This window comes from Lycorma delicatula, chromosome 3 (genome assembly GCF_047948215.1).
Source record: "Lycorma delicatula isolate Av1 chromosome 3, ASM4794821v1, whole genome shotgun sequence".
NCBI classification, from domain to species: domain Eukaryota; kingdom Metazoa; phylum Arthropoda; class Insecta; order Hemiptera; family Fulgoridae; genus Lycorma; species Lycorma delicatula.
Window position 1 is genome coordinate 99,154,760 of NC_134457.1, and position 17,929 is coordinate 99,172,688.

The following is a 17,929-nucleotide window of genomic DNA, read 5'->3' on the forward strand; positions in this document are numbered from 1 at the left end:
GTTGAAAAAAATTTGAGGTTATGTTGAATGTGTAGGTTTGGAACACTACATTTTCTCATGCAGTGAGTCACAGTGGTGAGTGAGTTGAAATTTGATGCTTGTGTGTGGGGTATACTGCATAAAGAAAATAACGAAAAGTCGGTCTTCTTGCGCAGAACTAGCATGAATTTGTTATATTTGTTTATGTAATACAGTTTATTTTTAAATCTGTAGGTCTTTTATCCCTTTTCAGAAAAGTAAAAATTTGAACATTGTTTCTTATTAATTATTTCAAACTAAACTGATCAATAAATTTTTTTGTAGATTTTAGCCATAAAGTGATTTGAAATAACGCTTTATTTTATTTCAAGTTTGTTTATAGAAAATTATTCATTAGAACAAGTTTCACTATGTTACTGAAATAACATTTTTGTAATTCGAAAACACGTTTAAAATAAATATGCACGCTATGACAAACAGGTACACGTTAGTGTTTACAGTAACGTACAATCTTAATATATAGAATATACGTTATAAATTGTGGAAATAATGATTTCCTTTTTTTACAAATAACGGTAGGAATATTCTAAATATAGAATCATTAGGAAAATATTATAAAGGTTGGTTATTCTAAACGTTTTTCTTTCTTATTTGTTGTTTACAGATCATTACTATATAAAAAAAAGAAAAAAAAGTGTTATGAGAAGAAATATCTTATCTGTCAATCTTGAGTTCTTTTTGTGGAAAGGGAATTTGTCCATAGAGGACATACGGTGCTTGTTATGTCCATCCGACCTCTACCATCCGTCCTTCCTCTATCCATCCATTACACATCATTCATCTATTATTCCTGCTCACACCGCTTCATCAATATTCATTTGAACTCGTTATTCATTAATTTGCGACAGTCGATAACGTGACACCGCAAGTCCTGTTTAAAATCCAATCAAAATATCGTCCCTTGTGACACGACGCAACCTGCCAGCTCAACATATTTGCATTCCATTGCATTTTTAACGACTTGTGTAGCTGTTAAAAAAAATTAACATTATTCATTATATAACAAATATGTCTCCTGATAATTGAGTATTAGTTCACTTGAGTAGATTCTAGGTTTTTTTTAATGATTCCTTTGGAATCCAATTATTTTTTATTGTCAACAATTAATTGTGTGTGTGTTGCAGCTAGTTTTCCTTATGCTAATTTCATTGGCCTTAAGTTGGCAGAAAGAATATTAAAAAAATAAATGGAAACAGAAGGAAAAATATGAAAAAAACCGAAAATAATAAATAAAACAAAACCCTTGCGTAGTTCTATGCAAGAAGACCGACTTTTCGTTATTTATTTTGTTTCTAAGTTGCCCGCTCAAATTTGTTTGACCTTACATTGAGCGTAAGAACGATTCAACCAATTTTCAGATGATCAGTTTCAGATACACTATTACAGCATATCAAAATTTCAGTGAAGTTGATGTAATAATTTTAGAGATTTTCGAGCCACAAAATGTTAAACATTTTGTTTATTTATATAAAACAATAATATAAAAGGAAACCACAGTTTAAGTGAATGATATTTTCGTTTTCCTCGTACCTTTAAACGTAAAGAAAATTAATTTTCAACCCCCCGCCTCACACTATGCGACCGAAAGTAATACTGTACTTTACTTCGAAAAATCGTTAAAAATAAATTGCCACTTTTTAAAAAAAAAAAAAAAGATTAAATATTCATTAGTAAGGGTCAGTAAAAGTAACTAAAAATCTGTAAGGAAGTTAGTGCTTCTGCTTCCTTATTATATCGGCTTTTAGTTTTTTAAGTTCTACAGTCTATTTACAATTTTTAACGTTGATATTAGATTAAAAAGTTGGAACTTAATGGTATTTATCTCTAGGTTTCTTGTAACCAAAATGTTTTTCTAATTGCTAAGATAACTTACAAAATATGAATAAACAAACAAAAATGAGTTAACAACTTCAGTTAAAGTTAACAAATTTCTTCTAAGGTGATTGCAAACAGAACTTTAAAATAACTATATATAGTCTATAAATAAATGTCTAATTAATCCAATTAATTAATCAAAAATTTATACGTATAAAACTGAAGAGTTTCACTTAATCTACGTATCTCTTAATATTCCTCACTAAAAATCTTGCTTGTAAAACAATTAACAGGGGAAACTAATGCAAATTTACATTTTTTTTTTACTCTTTCTGATTGGAAGATTAAGAAAAGTACATTGTTTGGTGCTAATATATCACCGATCTTTTTTTAATTAGTATGTGTGTTTCCAATGTAAGTAAAACCCTTTAGAAAATAATTTAGCAACATTTATGAGGAATGTTATCATTGAAGTAAAAAATAAATAATTTATGCAGTATTTTAGTTATGTCATTGAACTAAAAAATAAACAATTTAAGCAGTATTTTAGGTGTTGAAATATTTTAACCTTTTGGGGCTCACAAATAACCAATTCTACTAACAGGTAAAATTAATTTAAAATAATCACAATTTCTGCAAAAAAAACGTGAGGGTTGAATTTTCTGAAATTAAATTCTAAGTGGTTGAGCAATATTCGAAGTTCTTGTCCAAGTAACATAGCAGACGTTTTTAAGATCAGATCCCCAAAAAATACCATAATAGCTTGTGTTTTCTTTGTTTTTACTCCAATATTTTAATTTATAATATGGTAATAATTTCCGTATTTTTTACTAGTTCTTAAGAAAAAACTGTTAAAGTTTTTTCTTAAGAATTGATGGTCCTAAGATTGGACAAGACTTAGCCAAAGTAAGGTTATAAACTGTGTGAGTTTTGTAGTCGTAAGTTTTTGTCCACTAATCTTTACTGTTATTTATTGTACTTATTTTTTATTAGAATCATTGAATACATTTTTATAATAAGTGACTTAATCCCTCGTTTTACATTACTATATTTACATCGTTAAGATTCATATCTCTTTTTCTTCTTATTCATTTGTAAAAGTAAATATATACATGAACTGTCTCTTTCTTCTTATTCATTTGTAAGTGTAAATGTTTTTATATTCAGCTGGCCTATGTTACCAGCTGATATTTTATAGTAACAATGTATCTAATTTATTGTATTATTCAGTCTTCATCTATACATCATACTGTCATCATGTATATATTCATCAACTTACAGCATATTCAACAATTTAATATTTTATAGAGTAAAATTTGAAGACTATATTAAATTACATTTATCATGACTGAACAATGACTATTATTTACTTGAATTAAAAACTAGCGAAATTAAGTTATAGAATTAGTACACCTAACCGAAGTATTAAACCAAGGCGGTTATTGATTCGAACATTTTGGTCCACCGGGCCGGATATGAACTGAAATTTGAAGAATCTTCATATCCAACAAATTTCAAACGTGAAAGGAATTTTTGGAATTGTAGATGTTATATATTCGGAAAAGGGTTCTCAACAATTTGTCTACAGCATCATTAACGTAATATCATTTTAATTTATTTTATGTTTAATTTATATATTTAATGTTTAATTTATAGTCGTGCATCAAAAATTTTAACTAGAATTCTATACAGAAGAATTGAGAGGAGAGTGGAAGAAGTGTTAGGAGAAGACCAATTTGGTATCAGGAAAAGTATAGGGACAAGGGAAGCAATTTTAGGCCTCAGATTAATAGAGAAGGAAGATTAAAGAAAAACAAACCAACATACTTGGCGTTTATAGACCTAGAAAAGGCATTCGATAACGTAGACTGGAATAAAATGTTCAGCATTTTAAAAAAATTAGGGTTCAAATACAGAGATAGAAGAACAATTGCTAACATGTACAGGAACCAAACAGCAACAGTAATAATTGAAGAACATAAGAAAGAAGCCGTAATAAGAAAGGGAGTCCGACAAGGATGTTCTCTATCCCCGTTACTTTTTAATCTTTACATGGAACTAGCAGTTAATGATGTTAAAGAACAATTTAGATTCGGAGTAAGAGTACAAGGTGAAAAGATAAAGATGCTACGATCTGCTGATGATATAGTAATTCTAGCCGAGAATAAAAAGGATTTAGAAGAAACAATGAACGGCATAGATGAAGTCCTACGCAAGAACTATCGCATGAAAATAAACAAGAACAAAACAAAAGTAATGAAATGTAGTAGAAATAACAAAGATGGACCACTGAATGTAAAAATAGGAGGAGAAAAGATTATGGAGGTAGAAGAATTTTGTTATTTGGGAAGTAGAATTACTAAAGATGGACGAAGCAGGAGCGATATAAAATGCCGAATAAACAAGCAATATTGCAAAGGCTTTTGCAATAGCAAAAGCCTTCAGTAAGAAATATAATTTGTTTACATCAAAAATTAATTTAAATGTCAGGAAAAGATTTTTGAAAGTATATGTTTGGAGTGTCGCTTTATATGGAAGTGAAACTTGGACAATCGGAGTATCTGAGAAGAAAAGATTAGAAGCTTTTGAAATGTGGTGCTATAGGAGAATGTTAAAAATCAGATGGGTGGGTAAAGTGACAAATGAAGAGGTATTGCGGCAAATAGATGAAGAAAGAAGCATTTGGAAAAATATAGTTAAAAGAAGAGACAGACTTATAGGCCACATACTAAGGCATCCTGGAATAGTCGCTTTAATATTGGAAGGACAGGTAGAAGGGAAAAATTGTGTAGGCAGGCCACGTTTGGAATATGTAAAACAAATTGTTAGGGATGTAGGATGTAGAGGGTATACTGAAATGAAACGACTAGCACTAGATAGGGAATCTTGGAGAGCTGCATCAAACCAGTCAAATGACTGAAGACAAAAAAAAATTAATTTATATTGTTAATGATTTACATTATTAATTTAAGTTATTAACATTATTACGGATAAAGAGTAATTATTAAGATAAAGAAGGTCAGTAAAGGCTTATATTACTAGAATTGGCACACTCACTGACAAATTTGATCCTTCATAAGGTGATAATCACGCCTTACAAATTAAATTAAGAATCTTCTTGATTTGCAAGCCAAATATAACATCATTGAAACAAAACTTGAAATGGAATTTGATGATGTTTTTTCATTGGATCGTGAACAAGTCGAACTGTGTACGACAGGATGTAAATTGCAACATTTAATAATAAATAATAATAAAAAATCATCTAGTCAAGAAGTTAGTTTAAACACAACAAATACAGATACAACCCATTAGTATACCCTCATTTAGAGGTAATGTTTTTAGATTGGCAACATTACTTGAATATATTTAATGATTTGATATATAATAGAAATGTTTTAACTAATATTCAAAAATTACATTATTTACATTCTTCTTGAAGGATGAAGCGTTGGCTATTATTAAGAATGTACCAATTACAAACTAGAATTACACAATTGAATTAAAATTTTTAAAGAAACTATTTGATAATAGGTAGATAATTTCATTTTATAATGCCGATCTTATTTTAAAGTTAAGATTCTATAAAAAGAGAATCTTTAGATATTTTATCCAAATTTATATTTATATATAAATTTATTATAAATTATAAAATAATTATTATTATATTATTTATTATTATAAATTATCATTATTTTTATATATTTTTTTTATTTTTTAATTTATTTATTTATTCACACATGAGGATATCAATACGATATCCTCCTATGTGAATTCACTTGAAACAATAGAACTTCCTATTAACACATATGAATTTATTGTAGTCCAATTTATAACATCAAAATTGGACTACAATACCTCCAGATTATGGAAGGAGAAGTTATCAAACCAAATGTTTCCCACCTTTCAAGATTTTATAGAATTCCTTAATTCGAGACGACAATTTCTCGAGAATATCAACATCAACACTTAAAACACGCAAGTGAACACAGGAAACATCACCGAAGGACAGCGTTACAACAATTCAGTAAAATCTTCCACTAAACGCTTTACCTTAAATGCTAATAAACAATAGAAAGGAAATAATCTCATTTTTTATTCAAAATTTAACTCTGGGCAACATTTGTTTTGTGATTTAAATCATTTACAACAATTAAAAAATTTTTTAATTTGTCCAGCGATGAACGAAGAGCCTTTTGGGGTATAATAATTGTTGTTTTATTTGTTTGCGTATTCTATTAATGAATGTTATTCAAATAATCTATGTAACGTTTGTGCTGAAACACGTTATACTACCGTTAATATGGATAATATTAATGATTCTAAATTAGAAGACAATAAGTCTGAAATTAATAAATATTGTTCATTAAAACTATATTCAAACAAAAATGTAATTTTATCAACGGCTATGTATAACACCAGTGATATATTTGGTAATACTAATTCATGTAGAATCTGGGTAGATTCTGGCAGTCAGGCAAATTTTTGCACGTACGAGTATAAATTTTCCCGATAATTAGGAGTTAAACTTATTAAAAACGATCTTCCCATTTTAGACATAAATAACTCATTATCTCATTATCTGAATACAGTGTTACACTTACATTGCGCTCTCGATATAAGAACTTTTCATTCGAATTACAATGTGCAGTTTTATCAGATATTACTGACAGCCTTCCATCATCCACATTTGATATTTCTCATCACAATCTACTTCATAATATATTTCTAGCACATCCCAATTTCATCATAATAAAAACGTTGACATCCTGATTGAAGCTCAATTCTATTTGAATCTTATTTTGACTGGGAGATTCATTCGAAATTCCAGATATGCTATTATTCAAGGAACCAAGTTAGGATACATTCTCTTTTCCTATTGACATTAAGGGCAATAATATTGTTGCATCCTTTCTTACTTGTAACAATGATACAAATCTCTCAACTACACTCGAGAAATTTTAGAAAGTTGAAGAAATTAAGACTGATGTCTCAGTTAATGAAGACTACAAGTAATAAACATTTTCAATCTAATACTATTCGAAATATTGAAGGAAGATTTGTCGCATCATTACTACGCAAATCTATTAAAATTCAACTAGGCGATTCTTTCGTTAATGCTAAGAATAAATCCTTATCTCTAGAAAGAACTATAATTAATAATTCCAACCTTAAAAAAGACTACTCCGCTTTCATTCAGGAATATTTAAAACTAGGTCACATGTCCTCACTCAACTCCGATGATTTGCTAATTAACAAGTCAAACGTGTGCTATTTACCCCATCATCCAGTATTGTAGCCTTCGAGTATGACAACTAAAATACGAGTTATTTTTGACGGTTCAGTTAAAATCAATAATGGCCTATCCCTCAATGGTACTCTCTTAGTCGAACCTGTAGTTCAACAAGATTTATTTTCCATCATGTTTAGATTCAAAATATATAATTACGTTGTAATTATAGACATCGTAATTATAGACCATAAATAGACGTAATTATAGATAATTATGTCGTAATTATTTTTGATACAGCAAAAATGTATCGACAGGTATTAGTTATACTTACCGATTCCAATTTACAACGTATTTTTCGGCGTGATTCTTCAGATCAAGAGATAAAACATTTCGCATTACGAACTGTAACGTATGAAACCGCTTGTGCACCATACTTAGCCACAATATGTTTAATTTAGATAGCAAATGAAAATGAAAATGATTTTCCATTAGCATCTAAGTCCATTCGAAATGATTTTTTTGTTGATGACTTCATAACAGGTTCAGATAACTTAAATGAAGTTATTCAACTAAAAATTAATATTCTAAATTATTACAACATTACGGTTTTCTACTCCATAAATGGTTCTAAAATAATCACTTCATTTCTTTTTCTGATCAAAATTCTTCCATTCATTCAAATCAAGAACAGAATTTACATACTTTAGGAATTCTATGGAATAATTCTACAGCCACAATACCTTTCCAAATTACTCATTCCAATGATTCTAAAATTTACACTAAAAGAAATATTCTTTTTATTATAGCAGGTGTGTTTTGATCCTTTAGGATTTATTGGTCCTATTCTACTTTCCCATAAACATTTTACGCAATTACTGTGGAAACTTAAAACTAATTGGAACGAAATATTACGCAACCCAACATTAACACAATAGCTCAAGTTGTAAAATCAGTTGCATTCAATTGAGTCGATTAAAATAAATCGAACCATAAAACCTAACAATAGTAGTAAGGTTAATACAATTCAAATACATGGATTTTCCGATGCATCCTTAAAGGGCTATGGTTGTTGCATCTATATACGAACTCTATTCGCTATCCATACAATCATACATCTAATCTGCTTTATTCTAAATCAAAATTAACTCCCTTAAAACAAATTATGTTGCCAAGACTTGAAATTTGTGGTTGTTTACTACTTAATCGTTTGTTGTTGAAGGTAATTAATGCCTTAAATGTATATTTTGATGAAATACATATATATATATATATACAGATTCTACAATAGCATTATAATTGGATTCATGGACAATCATCTAATTGGAAAGTATTTGTCAGTAATACAACTTCTGAGATTCAACGAAGTACTTGAAATGCTAATTGCCGTTACGTCAAATCTTCTGAAAATCCAGATGAATTATTGTTTAGAGGTTGTACTTCAAATAAATTACTTAATATGTCACTTTGATGGCAAGCCTTATTGGCTTTTACAATCATCATGGCATTGGCCAAATAATGACGATGTTACTTTTAACAATTGTAATACGAATTCTGAATGTTTAATAGAAAAATGCAAAATTATGTCAACATCATTTGTATCTACTGTTGCATTTGATTACAGAGAAAGATTTTCATATCTACATACTTTAATTCGCATATTTAGTTTCTGTTTTAATTTCTCGCAATGTTAAATCAAAGCAATCTGAAAGAATTAGTGATTCCCTAACTATAAAGAAATTAAATCATACTCTTACCTTTTTCATACAACAATCACAATACATGTATTTCGGTAATGAAATTACCAATCTTAAAAATAATCATGTTATTGCTAATCAAAGCAAACTTATATCACTTGATCCAGTTTTGCATAATTTAGGTTTACTTTGTGTAGGAAGCAGATCACAGCACTCTGTATTATATTACCATATTAAACATCCCATAATTTTACATTCAAGTGCAAATATTACAAAATTGATTATTAATGCTGAGTATTTGCGTCTTTTGCATTCTGGTGTTCAATTAACATATCATTCCTTACGTCAAAAATTTTGGATAATAAACGGTAAAAAAATTATTTCTTCTATCAGTCGTAAATTATGATGTGCTTTCGATTTAACGCAAAAACCCAGGTTCAACAGCTTGGTCAGCTATCACCTTCCACAATAATTCCTTTCCGACCATTCTTTACTTGCGTAGTAGACTAAGGCGATCCAATTATTATTCGTCATGGCGGGCAGAGGTCTAAAACCTTAATTAAATCTTATATTGCGATTTTTATATGTCTTACTACCAAAGCTATTCACTTAGACCTGACTTCAGAGTCACTCATTGTAGCATTTAAACGATTTATATCACGTAGGAGTATTCCTACTCGTATTTTCTGATAACGGTTCCAACTTTTGTTACGCCAAAAAATATCGTTTATAATTTATTTTAAATTCAGAAAAACTTAAGTCAGACATTCAAGCATTCTCATCTATAGAAGGTATAACCTCGTTATTTATTCCTCCCTCTTCTCTTTATTTTGGTGGTTTATGGAAGAGCGCAATCAAAAGCGTCTAATATCACAAGCGTCGCGTAATGAAACAAACAATCCTTAAATTTTGAGGAATTATATACAGTTTTAACTCAGTTGAAGCTTCTCCCAATTCCCGTCCTACTTTTATTATTTCCACAGATCACAGAGATCTAGAACCTCTATAATCGGATCACTTTTTCATTGGATGTTCACTCACTTCTGTGCCTAAACCCAATCATAAAAAATTTCAATTTACCCACTTTGACCGTTGGCTACTACTCCAAAAATTTGTGCAATTTATTTGGAACGATAGTCTAAGGACTATTTACATTATCTTCAGCAACGCAATAAATGGCGTTTTTCTTCTCATAACCTTTGCGTTGGAGACTTAGAATTAATCACAAACGAAAATTCTTCACCCGTGCATTGGAAACATGGAATTATCAGCCACGTTTATCCGGATTCTGACAACCTGGTAGGGTTGCTGATGTACATACCGTTAATGGTCAATTTAGGAGACCTGTGCATAAATTACAAATTTCTAATGATTGATTTAATATTAATTTACTTTATTGTTATATTATTTGATTTGTTTTCGCATAGTATGATTGTTAATATGTTCATAAATATTGTATGACTATTCATAACCTAATCTGCATTTCTATATTAATTTATTTGTGGTTTCACATTCATATTACTCTTACACTCCTAAACAATCTACAAACTAATTACTAAACTACATACATACATATATACTACATACATGGACACAGGCATACAACAAATACATACATTCATACAACATAAACATATACATTATATCCTTTAATTATTTATTTATTATTGTGGTATTAAGACACCAGAGTTAATTTATTAATTGGCTTGTTTGAGGAATAGATTTCCCAAGATTTATTAATTATTTAATCAATTTTTATGAGATTATGCACACGTTAGATTGTCAATGGAATGAGTTGCTCGGCATTGAATACATCTTCACAGTAGACACATCAACAACACATTAGAAGAAATCCTAGATCTATGTGATTGTAGGTATATTTGAAATGTTAAGATCATTGATTTTGATCAATTTATGTATTCATTTATATATATATATATATAAATATACATATATATATATATATATACAACAAAAAAAATTAATTATAAACTTTAAGAAAACTGTGAGTTTCATAACTATTATTTATTACATAATTATTATTAATACAGTATGAAAAAAAGGAATGTGAATACAATTTCAAAATAAATTATAAATTATAAGTTTACCAATTTATTTATACTATTTATTTAAACAATATGCAAAATTAGTAAAGTTTATTATCATTAAAGTTTATGTAAAGTAAGGTTTAAGATAATTACATAAACTAATTTTTGCTATTATTGTTAATATACAACATTATAGATTATATTATTTACTTATTATTCACAATTGTATGATTCATTTATATACAATTATATTGTTAATTGCACAATCATTTGTATAACTTATTGCGATTACAAATCAATGATTATTAATATTAATTATTTTCATATTATTGTTTGTCATATTTTCATTGTTAATATTATTAAAAAAAAAAAATTAATATTTTGACGGGCAGTTATGTAAAGACTCATGTCTCTTTTTCATCTTATTCATTTGTAAGAGTAAATTAGTTTAGATTCAGCTGGTCTATGTTACCTGCTGATATTTTATAGTAACAATGTATCTAATTTATTGTATTCAGTCTTCATCTACACTTCATACTATCATCTTGCATATATTCATCAACTCATAGCATATTCAACAATGTAATATTTTATAGTGTAAAATCTAAAGATTATATTACATTTAATATGGCTGAACTGTGACGATTATTTATTTGAATTATGAACCAGCGAAATAAAGATATAGAATTAGTACACCTAACCGAGATATTAAACCAAGGCGGTTATCAAGTGAATTTATCAATTTAATATCAATCGATGTTTTTTTTTGTGATTTACTAACCTAAAGTGGAATCTGGATACTCGGTTAGTAAACAAAATTTGGATGTCATGAAAAAATTGTACAAGTGAAAAATAAGCGCTTGAAATGAAACTTCGGGACCTTTGGGAAAATAATTTACCAAGCCGGACGTTAACAAAAAGATAATGTTTCGAATGGATTACGATATTATGAGCTAACGCGAGTAACAATTAATTTGCATGTATTGGTACAGTACAAGGAATTACTATAAGCCCTTTATCTTCTGATAACTATCAAAAAATTGTATTACTTTCTAAGTTAAATAATGCAGAATATCATACCCACCAGTGGCAAAAAGATTACATATACAGTGTTGTATTACGCGGTCTTTACCCTTTAATTCTCCATGGCGACGTTTAAAAGAAAGTTGAAGAAATCGGGAAAGCAATATCATTTTTAGTGAGAGCAGTAAATAATGAATGTGTTGAAGATGTTTCAGACATTTGGAAACTAGAAACGTTAAAAAAAAACAATTTTCTAAATTAATTACCGTACTTTATAATTAAGTAACTGTGGAAGAACCGAGAAAAATTTTCAATTTATTCGATACTTAAAATATCAATAGTATGCCTATACTAGCTCGCACTGTGGCTATCAAGGTATGTATTTACGATGATTTAAATAATGATTAGAAATTCCAAAAAAGGGGAAAAAGATGTGCGAACTGCGGGAAAATCCACGCTTCTAACTATCGTGGCCGATTTATTTACAAAAAGTTTCATCGTTGTAAATACCATTGAATTTTCTTCAGACCCTTCTACAGCACCTAAAACGAAATCCTTGTAATTTCAACTCCTAACCACTAGACATATTTAACATACTATGTAATCGAATAAAGAAATTAATATCATTACTTAAAATTAATAAATAATCAGTTCCACGTTTATTAATGGCCTGAACTCAGGTATGTTTGTTATATTCACTATTAAGTATTTAATCATTCATAGTTGCAAATCTCATTCATAAAGTAAATGGAATAATTCAACCATTATTGCATTAATTGATAAATTAATCAATTAGTATCTCTACTCACGCTTCACTTGCATTCTTATTATATATACGCAACTCAATTCTTTTTTTTTAATCACGATGAAAATTAAATTTTTAAAAGAAGTTTGTCAATTTTTTTTACTAACTTTACAAAAATTGCTAGTCTCTTTCCTTATCTGTTGTTTAGATATAGATATTAGTTATCTATAATTGTGAACAGAAGTAAATGAAGATTGTAAAAAGAGAGAATGAAATGATATTTTCATCCTTGAAATCGATGTTTCATTCGAATTAAATTAATAATAAATGGAAAAATTGTATTAAGATATGGTTTTAAAGTATAAAAACATACAGGAGGATTATGAGTAAGGCATCATAAATTAAAAAAAAACAAAAATATTAAAAGAATATTGTAAGAATTCTGGTTAAAAATAACAATGAAAAAATTATTATTAAATTAATTTAAATAGATCAATAAATAGATCTTTTATTCTGGTCGGTACATTACATAAATTACATAAGCAATGAGTTAATATACTATTCCACGGATATAAAAATAATTGCTCCAGCAGTTGGAATCAAGGGAAACCGTAGTAAAACATTGATCAAAGCGGCATCGCAAACTACACAGTTAATTATAAAATAAAAATAGATGTGATAAAATCTGTATTAATTATTATTTAAAAAATAAACACATGAAATAATATTAAAAAATGAAAATGCTAAATGTAGAAAATAGCTGCGTAATAATTTAGATAACTATTTTCAATTATTACAATAGCTATGTAATAATTAATATATTAATTATTACTAGGAAAAAAGCAGGCCTATGGCCCGCCGCGATAATGTTACATGGTTTGTTTCATTATACATGATTTTGTTAAATGTTTTTGCCAATCGTAACTAAATAAAGTTCATGAATTTAGAGTACTAACAACAAATACTTTTTAATGAAAAGCTTCAAAATTCTGAACATTTTAGCTCTTTTTAGAGTTGTGATTCTTTAATAATGCTCTAACCCCAATGTTTTTCTTTTTTATCCCAAAAACACAAATATAATTGAAGATAAATCGTTCGTATCAAGAAGTATAAATCGTTTGAACGAATGAATCGTTCGTCGCTGCGCGCAGCCGTCCGGCGCACCACCATTGGTTCGCCCTGCGCCATTAGCAGCTAAAATAAAAATGTGAGCACGTACAACAAATAAACAAACAAACCTACGTACCATCCTTTCTTATGGGAAAGATAATAGGTATGGAATAAGTCGTGATGGCCAAGGGTCGAACATGACTGAATAGCTAAAGTTTCTTTTTTTATAATTTACAATTCAGAAGCCGTTGATTAAAATGTTTGAGCTCATATTTATGTACGAGTTGAACGTAGAGGCAGAAAATGTTATTATTTATTTTTTAATTAGGTATTATTTAAAAATTCATTGTCAGAACAATAATGTTTATATAAAAGAAAATATTTCAATTTAGTTTTAAATAATAGGATTAACATTTTTAAATGGTTCTGTAAAAATGGCGAAAGAACCACATAAGACCTTTTTTTGTAAGCCAATGTAATTATATTATATAGAGTTTTATAAAAAAGCATTCTGGTTTCGTTGTCTAATTGCTATTAATAGTTACATAAGTTATTGAAGTAATAAAAAGTTATTAAATTAATTTTAAAATCTTAGGATGTATATATATATAAATTTTATGAATGTTTTCCCAGTTTTACTTGATTTAAATCAGGATAAGTATGGCAGGATTTTTATGGCGGATCGCCCTTCCCTTTTTTACATCAACCTAATAAATGATGACACAGACATATTTTTTATCTTAATTCTCATTTTATCGTATATCAAACATGACTGTTACTTAATAGTTGTTTGGCAACCGGTGTATTAAAACAGCTAAGGTCACAACCGATCACATTATTTTTATGTCATAATGTCTATTTTTTAAATTTTCAAATAAATTTATTTAATGTGTGTAACTTTAGTAGGTTTGATTAATTCACAATAATATCAAATATAATCTACATTTCATAAAATCGCAAGAGGCATTAGTGCAGGAGTAAAGTTCACTGCTTTTTGTTTTTAGAAGAAGCCTTGTACCCTTATTATCTTTATTTCTGTACGTTTGTGTTGTTTCTTACAAGAGTATTGCTATTATTACAAATTCTTTTATTGTACTTATTTTTTTTTTTTTTGAGTTATTATTTTTCTTTGTTTTTGTAAAGATTTTTGTTCATACTTTCTGCAACCGGGCTAGGATGAAGTTATTTTTGTATGAAAAGTAGTCTATACGTACAGAGTATAATAAAGTATGGAACCCTCAAATGAAAATTTAACATTGAAAATACAAAAAAAAAATTAGAAAATGTTCCTATCTCAAAACTATCTATTATTCGGTATGAGATTTCCCCACCCTCCTAAGCATTGATTACTTCCCCATGGGATGGTAATGTAAAATTTCAAGTGGAAGGGTAGGGTTTTTATTTAAAGTTAGGGTCATGTTATTTTAAAGGGCATTGAGAAATAAAACTTTTGACCTAAAACCGTAGGTGTTAGGGTTACGACAACATTAATAGAAATGGCGGTTATTTAAAGTTTTTACAACTAGTTTCAAAAAGGGATATTTCTTACATAATTTCTCAAGAGTGAAAACTAAAAAAACTCTGTCGCATTAAATGCATCAGAAAAGCGGATTTCCGGTTTTGTTAACCTTAAAACCTTACCCCAGTTTTTTGCCTCTAACTCCGGTTCTTGTGAAGCAGATCGTTTGAAAATCAATAGGATTCTATTTCAACTAGATTTACATCATTCCACCAAGTTTTGTCAAAATCGTTTAAGATTTGTGCTGGTAGAGCGGGCAAAATATCTTATACATACATATGTACGAGTATATAAATATGATCGGGCGCAGTAGCGAATTCGAAATTCTTTGAAATTCCGCTAAAAAAATAAAATTTAGCTAATGATTTTTACCTCAAAACGATAGATATGTTTCTCTGTATAAGACCACCTCTTGGGGTGTACTATAGGCCCTATTTTGAAACTTATTGTTAAAAGTATTAAAATGGCTGCCAGTTTCATTTGGATTATCGTAGTAAGATGTTTCTTATGTTAAGATTGTTGTTTTCAATGACTTTTTAAGTAATATGTCACATTCCTACCTTTTTAATTAAAAATTTTGAATCGCTCACCACCGAGAGTTGAAGGTGTGATGGTCTAATACCTAAAAATATAATCGTTTCGAACTAGAAGCATCTGTTAAATTTAATTTTTCTATGTTGAAAAATTATTAAAGAGTTGCCACGGATAAATCTGGAATCTCAAGACCATCCTACATATCAGACGATCTCGGAAAACCACAGTCATATTAGTCAACTTTAAAAAAGCCTACGACTCTGTCGACAGACAAACCTTGTTTAATACCCTACAAGAATTTTGAGTCGATAGAAAGACCAGAGCCATCATCCAGGAAACATTATCAGGAACTATCTTCAAAGTCAAATTCAAGGGGGAAATCTCAAACCCATTCGAAGTTCACACACGGGTCGGACAAGGGCTGAAGACGAGCTGAACAAAAGTGGTGATAAGAGGTCTCTTATCACCACTTTTGTTCAGCTCGTCTTGGAGAAGGTGATTAGAGAATGGGAGAAGCAAGTCAAAGGTATCCAAATCGGAAGACAGAAAGAAAAAAGAGTTACCGTGAAGTGCTTGGCCTTTGCTGATGACCTGGCTATATTATCAAATAACAAAGATGAAGCCGTTTTCGCACTGGAGAAACTCCACGAAATATCCTGTAAAACCGGACTCCAAATTTCTTATGAAAAGAATCATTATATGGACACCAACTGGAAAATTTCCGCTGCAAACACAATACGGCAAAGTCTCACAAGCACTTCAATTCAACTACTTGGGAGAAACCATCCAACCCACGGGACTGAATACAGTATCCAATACAGAAAGAATACTCAAACTGCAAAAGGCGTAAAAGCTTACATGGAATCATTATAACAAAAGGGCAGTGTCTCGCAATGCGAAACTACGACATTACAACACATTGTCTTACCGGAGGCCTTGTATGCAGCAGAAACCATCGTATTCAGAGGAATGACCAAAATTCCTGAAATCGAGAAGCAATAACGGAAAATTCTCAGGGAAATCCACGGTGCGTCAGAGACGGAACCTGGATCAACCCTCAAAAGAATTACATGAAAACACGAACTTCTTCATAAACAAATTTAGGAAAAGACGTCTAAAATTCTACTGACACTTATGCAGGAGGGTGAAGATAGATTCACTAAGAAAATTTTATAATTTGTCGTCAAGGCAAGTAAATTAAAGTCCATTTGGTTGAAAAAAACACAAGACGACCTGGAACGGCTGAACATCTCAGAAGAAGAAATCAGGGACAAAAGGAAATTTAGGGATGAAATTAAATATATGAAAATTGAACAACAGCAAAAATGAGAAAAGATAGGAAGAAGATGGACGGAAGAGAGGAAGAAGAAACATAGTGAACGGATGAAGAGGTTTTGGAAAAAAAAAGATGAGAAGAAAGAAGCAAAGCCATGATTGGCTCAAGTCGGAAATAATAATAATAATATATGGATATACATATATATACGGATATATATATATATAAACAGAATTTTACAATATGATCTTTTGTAATAAAATCATTTAAAACATTTCTTATTGTTCAAAGTCACTGAAGATTGATGCAAAAACACGACTGAAAACATCACCTAAGTTATTAAAAAAGCTGACAACACAGTTGTAAGACTTTCCCGTCACGCGGCTTTTTTCTGATACACGGCTCACACATACAAGTTAATTTAAAATATCATTTTATTTAAATATAATGTTTATTGTTTATTTAATTCAATGATTCTAACTAAAGCGCGTGCACATATCGTATTTTATTCGTTCGGGTGAGGCAGTATTAGCGGCCACTTTAAATATATTCATTTATTTAATTCTACAGCTTACCTGCGATGTCACAACATACCAGACGACTACAACAGCACTCAGTGCTACGCTAGCGCTTCTTGTGGTGAGAGGGACTACTATTGAGGCAGTACACCCATTCAGACCTAGTTTATTTAGATCATTTTTTGGGGTGGGGTGCGATTTTGAAAAAATATTTTTTGCAAATATTATTATTTTTTAATTGTAAAAAAATGTGCCTAAGAAAAAAAAACCTTTAATTAGGCGAAATCTCGAGATGATGACCTTGCTGTATAGGTGACCTTACTGTACAGCATCACCTTCTTGACCTTTTAAGTTAAAAATTTAATGGCATCAATA